Below are 14,090 nucleotides of genomic sequence, written 5' to 3'. Positions count from 1 at the left end.
GTGACACTCATTTTCAGTTTTTATTGCTTTAAATGCACTTTCAGTCCGAGTTGAGCCCGTTTTTTTACTTTGAATGTATCTTCATAGGAATAAGTTGTGTAGTCAAATTAATGCTCATTTAGGCTTCAGAATGTCAACCTGAACTAAATACATGTTGAAATGTGTGCATAAGTCCTTTGGTTTAGGCGTGACACTCATTTTCAGTTTTTATTGCTTTAAATGCACTTTCAGGCCTAGTTGAGCACGTTTTGTGACTTTGAATGTACCTTCATAGGAATGAGTTGTGTAGTCAAATTAATGCTCATTTAGGCTTCAGGAGGTCAACCTGAACTAAATACATGTTGAAATGTGTGCATAAGTCCTTTGGTTTAGGCGTGACACTCATTTTCAGTTTTTATTGCTTTAAATGCACTTTCAGTCCGAGTTGAGCCCGTTTTTTTACTTTGAATGTATCTTCATAGGAATAAGTTGTGTAGTCAAATTAATGCTCATTTAGGCTTCAGGAGGTCAACCTGAACTAAATACATGTTGAAATGTGTGCATAAGTCCTTTGGTTTAGGCGTGACACTCATTTTCAGTTTTTATTGCTTTAAATGCACTTTCAGGCCTAGTTGAGCACGTTTTGTGACTTTGAATGTACCTTCATAGGAATGAGTTGTGTAGTCAAATAAATGCTCATTTAGGCTTCAGGAGGTCAACCTGAACTAAATACATGTTGAAATGTGTGCATAAGTCCTTTGGTTTAGGCGTGACACTCATTTTCAGTTTTTATTGCTTTAAATGCACTTTCAGTCCGAGTTGAGCCGTTTTTTTACTTTGAATGTATCTTCATAGGAATAAGTTGTGTAGTCAAATTAATGCTCATTTAGGCTTCAGAATGTCAACCTGAACTAAATACATGTTGAAATGTGTGCATAAGTCCTTTGGTTTAGGCGTGACACTCATTTTCAGTTTTTATTGCTTTAAATGCACTTTCAGGCCTAGTTGAGCACGTTTTGTGACTTTGAATGTACCTTCATAGGAATGAGTTGTGTAGTCAAATTAATGCTCATTTAGGCTTCAGGAGGTCAACCTGAACTAAATACATGTTGAAATGTGTGCATAAGTCCTTTGGTTTAGGCGTGACACCCATTTTCAGTTTTTATTGCTTTAAATGCACTTTCAGTCCGAGTTGAGCCCGTTTTTTTACTTTGAATGTATCTTCATAGGAATAAGTTGTGTAGTCAAATTAATGCTCATTTAGGCTTCAGGAGGTCAACCTGAACTAAATACATGTTGAAATGTGTGCATAAGTCCTTTGGTTTAGGCGTGACACTCATTTTCAGTTTTTATTGCTTTAAATGCACTTTCAGGCCTAGTTGAGCACGTTTTGTGACTTTGAATGTACCTTCATAGGAATGAGTTGTGTAGTCAAATTAATGCTCATTTAGGCTTCAGGAGGTCAACCTGAACTAAATACATGTTGAAATGTGTGCATAAGTCCTTTGGTTTAGGCGTGACACTCATTTTCAGTTTTTATTGCTTTAAATGCACTTTCAGTCCGAGTTGAGCCCGTTTTTTTACTTTGAATGTTCCTTCATAGGAATAAGTTGTGTAGTCAAATTAATGCTCATTTAGGCTTCAGGAGGTCAACCTGAACTAAATACATGTTGAAATGTGAGCATAAGTCCTTTGGTTTAGGCGTGACACTCATTTTCAGTTTTTATTGCTTTAAATGCACTTTCAGTCCGAGTTGAGCCCGTTTTTTTACTTTGAATGTATCTTCATAGGAATAAGTTGTGTAGTCAAATTAATGCTCATTTAGGCTTCAGAATGTCAACCTGAACTAAATACATGTTGAAATGTGTGCATAAGTCCTTTGGTTTAGGCGTGACACTCATTTTCAGTTTTTATTGCTTTAAATGCACTTTCAGGCCTAGTTGAGCACGTTTTGTGACTTTGAATGTACCTTCATAGGAATGAGTTGTGTAGTCAAATTAATGCTCATTTAGGCTTCAGGAGGTCAACCTGAACTAAATACATGTTGAAATGTGTGCATAAGTCCTTTGGTTTAGGCGTGACACTCATTTTCAGTTTTTATTGCTTTAAATGCACTTTCAGTCCGAGTTGAGCCCGTTTTTTTACTTTGAATGTATCTTCATAGGAATAAGTTGTGTAGTCAAATTAATGCTCATTTAGGCTTCAGAATGTCAACCTGAACTAAATACATGTTGAAATGTGTGCATAAGTCCTTTGGTTTAGGCGTGACACTCATTTTCAGTTTTTATTGCTTTAAATGCACTTTCAGGCCTAGTTGAGCACGTTTTGTGACTTTGAATGTACCTTCATAGGAATGAGTTGTGTAGTCAAATTAATGCTCATTTAGGCTTCAGGAGGTCAACCTGAACTAAATACATGTTGAAATGTGTGCATAAGTCCTTTGGTTTAGGCGTGACACTCATTTTCAGTTTTTATTGCTTTAAATGCACTTTCAGTCCGAGTTGAGCCCGTTTTTTTACTTTGAATGTATCTTCATAGGAATAAGTTGTGTAGTCAAATTAATGCTCATTTAGGCTTCAGGAGGTCAACCTGAACTAAATACATGTTGAAATGTGTGCATAAGTCCTTTGGTTTAGGCGTGACACTCATTTTCAGTTTTTATTGCTTTAAATGCACTTTCAGGCCTAGTTGAGCACGTTTTGTGACTTTGAATGTACCTTCATAGGAATGAGTTGTGTAGTCAAATAAATGCTCATTTAGGCTTCAGGAGGTCAACCTGAACTAAATACATGTTGAAATGTGTGCATAAGTCCTTTGGTTTAGGCGTGACACTCATTTTCAGTTTTTATTGCTTTAAATGCACTTTCAGTCCGAGTTGAGCCGTTTTTTTACTTTGAATGTATCTTCATAGGAATAAGTTGTGTAGTCAAATTAATGCTCATTTAGGCTTCAGAATGTCAACCTGAACTAAATACATGTTGAAATGTGTGCATAAGTCCTTTGGTTTAGGCGTGACACTCATTTTCAGTTTTTATTGCTTTAAATGCACTTTCAGGCCTAGTTGAGCACGTTTTGTGACTTTGAATGTACCTTCATAGGAATGAGTTGTGTAGTCAAATTAATGCTCATTTAGGCTTCAGGAGGTCAACCTGAACTAAATACATGTTGAAATGTGTGCATAAGTCCTTTGGTTTAGGCGTGACACCCATTTTCAGTTTTTATTGCTTTAAATGCACTTTCAGTCCGAGTTGAGCCCGTTTTTTTACTTTGAATGTATCTTCATAGGAATAAGTTGTGTAGTCAAATTAATGCTCATTTAGGCTTCAGGAGGTCAACCTGAACTAAATACATGTTGAAATGTGTGCATAAGTCCTTTGGTTTAGGCGTGACACTCATTTTCAGTTTTTATTGCTTTAAATGCACTTTCAGGCCTAGTTGAGCACGTTTTGTGACTTTGAATGTACCTTCATAGGAATGAGTTGTGTAGTCAAATTAATGCTCATTTAGGCTTCAGGAGGTCAACCTGAACTAAATACATGTTGAAATGTGTGCATAAGTCCTTTGGTTTAGGCGTGACACTCATTTTCAGTTTTTATTGCTTTAAATGCACTTTCAGTCCGAGTTGAGCTAGTTTTTTTACTTTGAATGTTCCTTCATAGGAATAAGTTGTGTAGTCAAATTAATGCTCATTTAGGCTTCAGGAGGTCAACCTGAACTAAATACATGTTGAAATGTGAGCATAAGTCCTTTGGTTTAGGCGTGACACTCATTTTCAGTTTTTATTGCTTTAAATGCACTTTCAGTCCGAGTTGAGCCCGTTTTTTTACTTTGAATGTATCTTCATAGGAATAAGTTGTGTAGTCAAATTAATGCTCATTTAGGCTTCAGAATGTCAACCTGAACTAAATACATGTTGAAATGTGTGCATAAGTCCTTTGGTTTAGGCGTGACACTCATTTTCAGTTTTTATTGCTTTAAATGCACTTTCAGGCCTAGTTGAGCACGTTTTGTGACTTTGAATGTACCTTCATAGGAATGAGTTGTGTAGTCAAATTAATGCTCATTTAGGCTTCAGGAGGTCAACCTGAACTAAATACATGTTGAAATGTGTGCATAAGTCCTTTGGTTTAGGCGTGACACTCATTTTCAGTTTTTATTGCTTTAAATGCACTTTCAGTCCGAGTTGAGCCCGTTTTTTTACTTTGAATGTATCTTCATAGGAATAAGTTGTGTAGTCAAATTAATGCTCATTTAGGCTTCAGGAGGTCAACCTGAACTAAATACATGTTGAAATGTGTGCATAAGTCCTTTGGTTTAGGCGTGACACTCATTTTCAGTTTTTATTGCTTTAAATGCACTTTCAGTCCGAGTTGAGCCCGTTTTTTTACTTTGAATGTATCTTCATAGGAATAAGTTGTGTAGTCAAATTAATGCTCATTTAGGCTTCAGGAGGTCAACCTGAACTAAATACATGTTGAAATGTGTGCATAAGTCCTTTGGTTTAGGCGTGACACTCATTTTCAGTTTTTATTGCTTTAAATGCACTTTCAGGCCTAGTTGAGCACGTTTTGTGACTTTGAATGTACCTTCATAGGAATGAGTTGTGTAGTCAAATTAATGCTCATTTAGGCTTCAGGAGGTCAACCTGAACTAAATACATGTTGAAATGTGTGCATAAGTCCTTTGGTTTAGGCGTGACACTCATTTTCAGTTTTTATTGCTTTAAATGCACTTTCAGTCCGAGTTGAGCCCGTTTTTTTACTTTGAATGTTCCTTCATAGGAATAAGTTGTGTAGTCAAATTAATGCTCATTTAGGCTTCAGGAGGTCAACCTGAACTAAATACATGTTGAAATGTGAGCATAAGTCCTTTGGTTTAGGCGTGACACTCATTTTCAGTTTTTATTGCTTTAAATGCACTTTCAGTCCGAGTTGAGCCCGTTTTTTTACTTTGAATGTATCTTCATAGGAATAAGTTGTGTAGTCAAATTAATGCTCATTTAGGCTTCAGAATGTCAACCTGAACTAAATACATGTTGAAATGTGTGCATAAGTCCTTTGGTTTAGGCGTGACACTCATTTTCAGTTTTTATTGCTTTAAATGCACTTTCAGGCCTAGTTGAGCACGTTTTGTGACTTTGAATGTACCTTCATAGGAATGAGTTGTGTAGTCAAATTAATGCTCATTTAGGCTTCAGGAGGTCAACCTGAACTAAATACATGTTGAAATGTGTGCATAAGTCCTTTGGTTTAGGCGTGACACTCATTTTCAGTTTTTATTGCTTTAAATGCACTTTCAGTCCGAGTTGAGCCCGTTTTTTTACTTTGAATGTATCTTCATAGGAATAAGTTGTGTAGTCAAATTAATGCTCATTTAGGCTTCAGGAGGTCAACCTGAACTAAATACATGTTGAAATGTGTGCATAAGTCCTTTGGTTTAGGCGTGACACTCATTTTCAGTTTTTATTGCTTTAAATGCACTTTCAGGCCTAGTTGAGCACGTTTTGTGACTTTGAATGTACCTTCATAGGAATGAGTTGTGTAGTCAAATTAATGCTCATTTAGGCTTCAGGAGGTCAACCTGAACTAAATACATGTTGAAATGTGTGCATAAGTCCTTTGGTTTAGGCGTGACACTCATTTTCAGTTTTTATTGCTTTAAATGCACTTTCAGTCCGAGTTGAGCCCGTTTTTTTACTTTGAATGTTCCTTCATAGGAATAAGTTGTGTAGTCAAATTAATGCTCATTTAGGCTTCAGGAGGTCAACCTGAACTAAATACATGTTGAAATGTGAGCATAAGTCCTTTGGTTTAGGCGTGACACTCATTTTCAGTTTTTATTGCTTTAAATGCACTTTCAGTCCGAGTTGAGCCCGTTTTTTTACTTTGAATGTATCTTCATAGGAATAAGTTGTGTAGTCAAATTAATGCTCATTTAGGCTTCAGAATGTCAACCTGAACTAAATACATGTTGAAATGTGTGCATAAGTCCTTTGGTTTAGGCGTGACACTCATTTTCAGTTTTTATTGCTTTAAATGCACTTTCAGGCCTAGTTGAGCACGTTTTGTGACTTTGAATGTACCTTCATAGGAATGAGTTGTGTAGTCAAATTAATGCTCATTTAGGCTTCAGGAGGTCAACCTGAACTAAATACATGTTGAAATGTGTGCATAAGTCCTTTGGTTTAGGCGTGACACTCATTTTCAGTTTTTATTGCTTTAAATGCACTTTCAGTCCGAGTTGAGCCCGTTTTTTTACTTTGAATGTATCTTCATAGGAATAAGTTGTGTAGTCAAATTAATGCTCATTTAGGCTTCAGGAGGTCAACCTGAACTAAATACATGTTGAAATGTGTGCATAAGTCCTTTGGTTTAGGCGTGACACTCATTTTCAGTTTTTATTGCTTTAAATGCACTTTCAGTCCGAGTTGAGCCCGTTTTTTTACTTTGAATGTATCTTCATAGGAATAAGTTGTGTTGTCAAATTAATGCTCATTTAGGCTTCAGGAGGTCAACCTGAACTAAATACATGTTGAAATGTGTGCATAAGTCCTTTGGTTTAGGCGTGACACTCATTTTCAGTTTTTATTGCTTTAAATGCACTTTCAGTCCGAGTTGAGCCGTTTTTTTACTTTGAATGTATCTTCATAGGAATAAGTTGTGTAGTCAAATTAATGCTCATTTAGGCTTCAGAATGTCAACCTGAACTAAATACATGTTGAAATGTGTGCATAAGTCCTTTGGTTTAGGCGTGACACTCATTTTGAGTTTTTATTGCTTTAAATGCACTTTCAGGCCTAGTTGAGCACGTTTTGTGACTTTGAATGTACCTTCATAGGAATGAGTTGTGTAGTCAAATTAATGCTCATTTAGGCTTCAGGAGGTCAACCTGAACTAAATACATGTTGAAATGTGTGCATAAGTCCTTTGGTTTAGGCGTGACACTCATTTTCAGTTTTTATTGCTTTAAATGCACTTTCAGGCCTAGTTGAGCACGTTTTGTGACTTTGAATGTACCTTCATAGGAATGAGTTGTGTAGTCAAATTAATGCTCATTTAGGCTTCAGGAGGTCAACCTGAACTAAATACATGTTGAAATGTGTGCATAAGTCCTTTGGTTTAGGCGTGACACTCATTTTCAGTTTTTATTGCTTTAAATGCACTTTCAGTCCGAGTTGAGCCCGTTTTTTTACTTTGAATGTTCCTTCATAGGAATAAGTTGTGTAGTCAAATTAATGCTCATTTAGGCTTCAGGAGGTCAACCTGAACTAAATACATGTTGAAATGTGTGCATAAGTCCTTTGGTTTAGGCGTGACACTCATTTTCAGTTTTTATTGCTTTAAATGCACTTTCAGTCCGAGTTGAGCCCGTTTTTTTACTTTGAATGTATCTTCATAGGAATAAGTTGTGTAGTCAAATTAATGCTCATTTAGGCTTCAGAATGTCAACCTGAACTAAATACATGTTGAAATGTGTGCATAAGTCCTTTGGTTTAGGCGTGACACTCATTTTCAGTTTTTATTGCTTTAAATGCACTTTCAGGCCTAGTTGTGCACGTTTTGTGACTTTGAATGTACCTTCATAGGAATGAGTTGTGTAGTCAAATTAATGCTCATTTAGGCTTCAGGAGGTCAACCTGAACTAAATACATGTTGAAATGTGTGCATAAGTCCTTTGGTTTAGGCGTGATACTCATTTTCAGTTTTTATTGCTTTAAATGCACTTTCAGTCCGAGTTGAGCCCGTTTTTTTACTTTGAATGTATCTTCATAGGAATAAGTTGTGTAGTCAAATTAATGCTCATTTAGGCTTCAGGAGGTCAACCTGAACTAAATACATGTTGAAATGTGTGCATAAGTCCTTTGGTTTAGGCGTGACACTCATTTTCAGTTTTTATTGCTTTAAATGCACTTTCAGGCCTAGTTGAGCACGTTTTGTGACTTTGAATGTACCTTCATAGGAATGAGTTGTGTAGTCAAATTAATGCTCATTTAGGCTTCAAGGGTCAACCTGAACTAAATACATGTTGAAATGTGTGCATAAGTCCTTTGGTTTAGGCGTGACACTCATTTTCAGTTTTTATTGCTTTAAATGCACTTTCAGTCCGAGTTGAGCCGTTTTTTTACTTTAAATGTATCTTCATAGGAATAAGTTGTGTAGTCAAATTAATGCTCATTTAGGCTTCAGAATGTCAACCTGAACTAAATACATGTTGAAATGTGTGCATAAGTCCTTTGGTTTAGGCGTGACACTCATTTTCAGTTTTTATTGCTTTAAATGCACTTTCAGGCCTAGTTGAGCACGTTTTGTGACTTTGAATGTACCTTCATAGGAATGAGTTGTGTAGTCAAATTAATGCTCATTTAGGCTTCAGGAGGTCAACCTGAACTAAATACATGTTGAAATGTGTGCATAAGTCCTTTGGTTTAGGCGTGACACTCATTTTCAGTTTTTATTGCTTTAAATGCACTTTCAGTCCGAGTTGAGCCCGTTTTTTTACTTTGAATGTATCTTCATAGGAATAAGTTGTGTAGTCAAATTAATGCTCATTTAGGCTTCAGGAGGTCAACCTGAACTAAATACATGTTGAAATGTGTGCATAAGTCCTTTGGTTTAGGCGTGACACTCATTTTCAGTTTTTATTGCTTTAAATGCACTTTCAGGCCTAGTTGAGCACGTTTTGTGACTTTGAATGTACCTTCATAGGAATGAGTTGTGTAGTCAAATTAATGCTCATTTAGGCTTCAGGAGGTCAACCTGAACTAAATACATGTTGAAATGTGTGCATAAGTCCTTTGGTTTAGGCGTGACACTCATTTTCAGTTTTTATTGCTTTAAATGCACTTTCAGTCCGAGTTGAGCCCGTTTTTTTACTTTGAATGTTCCTTCATAGGAATAAGTTGTGTAGTCAAATTAATGCTCATTTAGGCTTCAGGAGGTCAACCTGAACTAAATACATGTTGAAATGTGAGCATAAGTCCTTTGGTTTAGGCGTGACACTCATTTTCAGTTTTTATTGCTTTAAATGCACTTTCAGTCCGAGTTGAGCCCGTTTTTTTACTTTGAATGTATCTTCATAGGAATAAGTTGTGTAGTCAAATTAATGCTCATTTAGGCTTCAGAATGTCAACCTGAACTAAATACATGTTGAAATGTGTGCATAAGTCCTTTGGTTTAGGCGTGACACTCATTTTCAGTTTTTATTGCTTTAAATGCACTTTCAGGCCTAGTTGAGCACGTTTTGTGACTTTGAATGTACCTTCATAGGAATGAGTTGTGTAGTCAAATTAATGCTCATTTAGGCTTCAGGAGGTCAACCTGAACTAAATACATGTTGAAATGTGTGCATAAGTCCTTTGGTTTAGGCGTGACACTCATTTTCAGTTTTTATTGCTTTAAATGCACTTTCAGTCCGAGTTGAGCCCGTTTTTTTACTTTGAATGTATCTTCATAGGAATAAGTTGTGTAGTCAAATTAATGCTCATTTAGGCTTCAGGAGGTCAACCTGAACTAAATACATGTTGAAATGTGTGCATAAGTCCTTTGGTTTAGGCGTGACACTCATTTTCAGTTTTTATTGCTTTAAATGCACTTTCAGTCCGAGTTGAGCCCGTTTTTTTACTTTGAATGTATCTTCATAGGAATAAGTTGTGTAGTCAAATTAATGCTCATTTAGGCTTCAGGAGGTCAACCTGAACTAAATACATGTTGAAATGTGTGCATAAGTCCTTTGGTTTAGGCGTGACACTCATTTTCAGTTTTTATTGCTTTAAATGCACTTTCAGGCCTAGTTGAGCACGTTTTGTGACTTTGAATGTACCTTCATAGGAATGAGTTGTGTAGTCAAATTAATGCTCATTTAGGCTTCAGGAGGTCAACCTGAACTAAATACATGTTGAAATGTGTGCATAAGTCCTTTGGTTTAGGCGTGACACTCATTTTCAGTTTTTATTGCTTTAAATGCACTTTCAGTCCGAGTTGAGCCCGTTTTTTTACTTTGAATGTTCCTTCATAGGAATAAGTTGTGTAGTCAAATTAATGCTCATTTAGGCTTCAGGAGGTCAACCTGAACTAAATACATGTTGAAATGTGTGCATAAGTCCTTTGGTTTAGGCGTGACACTCATTTTCAGTTTTTATTGCTTTAAATGCACTTTCAGGCCTAGTTGAGCACGTTTTGTGACTTTGAATGTACCTTCATAGGAATGAGTTGTGTAGTCAAATTAATGCTCATTTAGGCTTCAGGAGGTCAACCTGAACTAAATACATGTTGAAATGTGTGCATAAGTCCTTTGGTTTAGGCGTGACACTCATTTTCAGTTTTTATTGCTTTAAATGCACTTTCAGTCCGAGTTGAGCCGTTTTTTTACTTTGAATGTATCTTCATAGGAATAAGTTGTGTAGTCAAATTAATGCTCATTTAGGCTTCAAAATGTCAACCTGAACTAAATACATGTTGAAATGTGTGCATAAGTCCTTTGGTTTAGGCGTGACACTCATTTTCAGTTTTTATTGCTTTAAATGCACTTTCAGGCCTAGTTGAGCACGTTTTGTGACTTTGAATGTACCTTCATAGGAATGAGTTGTGTAGTCAAATTAATGCTCATTTAGGCTTCAGGAGGTCAACCTGAACTAAATACATGTTGAAATGTGTGCATAAGTCCTTTGGTTTAGGCGTGACACTCATTTTCAGTTTTTATTGCTTTAAATGCACTTTCAGTCCGAGTTGAGCCGTTTTTTTACTTTGAATGTATCTTCATAGGAATAAGTTGTGTAGTCAAATTAATGCTCATTTAGGCTTCAGAATGTCAACCTGAACTAAATACATGTTGAAATGTGTGCATAAGTCCTTTGGTTTAGGCGTGACACTCATTTTCAGTTTTTATTGCTTTAAATGCACTTTCAGTCCGAGTTGAGCCCGTTTTTTTACTTTGAATGTATCTTCATAGGAATAAGTTGTGTAGTCAAATTAATGCTCATTTAGGCTTCAGGAGGTCAACCTGAACTAAATACATGTTGAAATGTGTGCATAAGTCCTTTGGTTTAGGCGTGACACTCATTTTCAGTTTTTATTGCTTTAAATGCACTTTCAGGCCTAGTTGAGCACGTTTTGTGACTTTGAATGTACCTTCATAGGAATGAGTTGTGTAGTCAAATAAATGCTCATTTAGGCTTCAGGAGGTCAACCTGAACTAAATACATGTTGAAATGTGTGCATAAGTCCTTTGGTTTAGGCGTGACACTCATTTTCAGTTTTTATTGCTTTAAATGCACTTTCAGTCCGAGTTGAGCCGTTTTTTTACTTTGAATGTATCTTCATAGGAATAAGTTGTGTAGTCAAATTAATGCTCATTTAGGCTTCAGAATGTCAACCTGAACTAAATACATGTTGAAATGTGTGCATAAGTCCTTTGGTTTAGGCGTGACACTCATTTTCAGTTTTTATTGCTTTAAATGCACTTTCAGGCCTAGTTGAGCACGTTTTGTGACTTTGAATGTACCTTCATAGGAATGAGTTGTGTAGTCAAATTAATGCTCATTTAGGCTTCAGGAGGTCAACCTGAACTAAATACATGTTGAAATGTGTGCATAAGTCCTTTGGTTTAGGCGTGACACTCATTTTCAGTTTTTATTGCTTTAAATGCACTTTCAGTCCGAGTTGAGCCCGTTTTTTTACTTTGAATGTATCTTCATAGGAATAAGTTGTGTAGTCAAATTAATGCTCATTTAGGCTTCAGGAGGTCAACCTGAACTAAATACATGTTGAAATGTGTGCATAAGTCCTTTGGTTTAGGCGTGACACTCATTTTCAGTTTTTATTGCTTTAAATGCACTTTCAGGCCTAGTTGAGCACGTTTTGTGACTTTGAATGTACCTTCATAGGAATGAGTTGTGTAGTCAAATTAATGCTCATTTAGGCTTCAGGAGGTCAACCTGAACTAAATACATGTTGAAATGTGTGCATAAGTCCTTTGGTTTAGGCGTGACACTCATTTTCAGTTTTTATTGCTTTAAATGCACTTTCAGTCCGAGTTGAGCCCGTTTTTTTACTTTGAATGTTCCTTCATAGGAATAAGTTGTGTAGTCAAATTAATGCTCATTTAGGCTTCAGGAGGTCAACCTGAACTAAATACATGTTGAAATGTGAGCATAAGTCCTTTGGTTTAGGCGTGACACTCATTTTCAGTTTTTATTGCTTTAAATGCACTTTCAGTCCGAGTTGAGCCCGTTTTTTTACTTTGAATGTATCTTCATAGGAATAAGTTGTGTAGTCAAATTAATGCTCATTTAGGCTTCAGAATGTCAACCTGAACTAAATACATGTTGAAATGTGTGCATAAGTCCTTTGGTTTAGGCGTGACACTCATTTTCAGTTTTTATTGCTTTAAATGCACTTTCAGGCCTAGTTGAGCACGTTTTGTGACTTTGAATGTACCTTCATAGGAATGAGTTGTGTAGTCAAATTAATGCTCATTTAGGCTTCAGGAGGTCAACCTGAACTAAATACATGTTGAAATGTGTGCATAAGTCCTTTGGTTTAGGCGTGACACTCATTTTCAGTTTTTATTGCTTTAAATGCACTTTCAGTCCGAGTTGAGCCCGTTTTTTTACTTTGAATGTATCTTCATAGGAATAAGTTGTGTAGTCAAATTAATGCTCATTTAGGCTTCAGAATGTCAACCTGAACTAAATACATGTTGAAATGTGTGCATAAGTCCTTTGGTTTAGGCGTGACACTCATTTTCAGTTTTTATTGCTTTAAATGCACTTTCAGGCCTAGTTGAGCACGTTTTGTGACTTTGAATGTACCTTCATAGGAATGAGTTGTGTAGTCAAATTAATGCTCATTTAGGCTTCAGGAGGTCAACCTGAACTAAATACATGTTGAAATGTGTGCATAAGTCCTTTGGTTTAGGCGTGACACTCATTTTCAGTTTTTATTGCTTTAAATGCACTTTCAGTCCGAGTTGAGCCCGTTTTTTTACTTTGAATGTATCTTCATAGGAATAAGTTGTGTAGTCAAATTAATGCTCATTTAGGCTTCAGGAGGTCAACCTGAACTAAATACATGTTGAAATGTGTGCATAAGTCCTTTGGTTTAGGCGTGACACTCATTTTCAGTTTTTATTGCTTTAAATGCACTTTCAGGCCTAGTTGAGCACGTTTTGTGACTTTGAATGTACCTTCATAGGAATGAGTTGTGTAGTCAAATTAATGCTCATTTAGGCTTCAGGAGGTCAACCTGAACTAAATACATGTTGAAATGTGTGCATAAGTCCTTTGGTTTAGGCGTGACACTCATTTTCAGTTTTTATTGCTTTAAATGCACTTTCAGTCCGAGTTGAGCCCGTTTTTTTACTTTGAATGTTCCTTCATAGGAATAAGTTGTGTAGTCAAATTAATGCTCATTTAGGCTTCAGGAGGTCAACCTGAACTAAATACATGTTGAAATGTGAGCATAAGTCCTTTGGTTTAGGCGTGACACTCATTTTCAGTTTTTATTGCTTTAAATGCACTTTCAGTCCGAGTTGAGCCCGTTTTTTTACTTTGAATGTATTTTCATAGGAATAAGTTGTGTAGTCAAATTAATGCTCATTTAGGCTTCAGAATGTCAACCTGAACTAAATACATGTTGAAATGTGTGCATAAGTCCTTTGGTTTAGGCGTGACACTCATTTTCAGTTTTTATTGCTTTAAATGCACTTTCAGGCCTAGTTGAGCACGTTTTGTGACTTTGAATGTACCTTCATAGGAATGAGTTGTGTAGTCAAATTAATGCTCATTTAGGCTTCAGGAGGTCAACCTGAACTAAATACATGTTGAAATGTGTGCATAAGTCCTTTGGTTTAGGCGTGACACTCATTTTCAGTTTTTATTGCTTTAAATGCACTTTCAGTCCGAGTTGAGCCCGTTTTTTTACTTTGAATGTATCTTCATAGGAATAAGTTGTGTAGTCAAATTAATGCTCATTTAGGCTTCAGGAGGTCAACCTGAACTAAATACATGTTGAAATGTGTGCATAAGTCCTTTGGTTTAGGCGTGACACTCATTTTCAGTTTTTATTGCTTTAAATGCACTTTCAGGCCTAGTTGAGCACGTTTTGTGACTTTGA

The sequence above is a fragment of the Hippocampus zosterae genome, chromosome 2, assembly GCF_025434085.1.
Source record: "Hippocampus zosterae strain Florida chromosome 2, ASM2543408v3, whole genome shotgun sequence".
In the NCBI taxonomy this organism is placed as follows: domain Eukaryota; kingdom Metazoa; phylum Chordata; class Actinopteri; order Syngnathiformes; family Syngnathidae; genus Hippocampus; species Hippocampus zosterae.
This window is presented reverse-complemented; position numbering follows the sequence as displayed.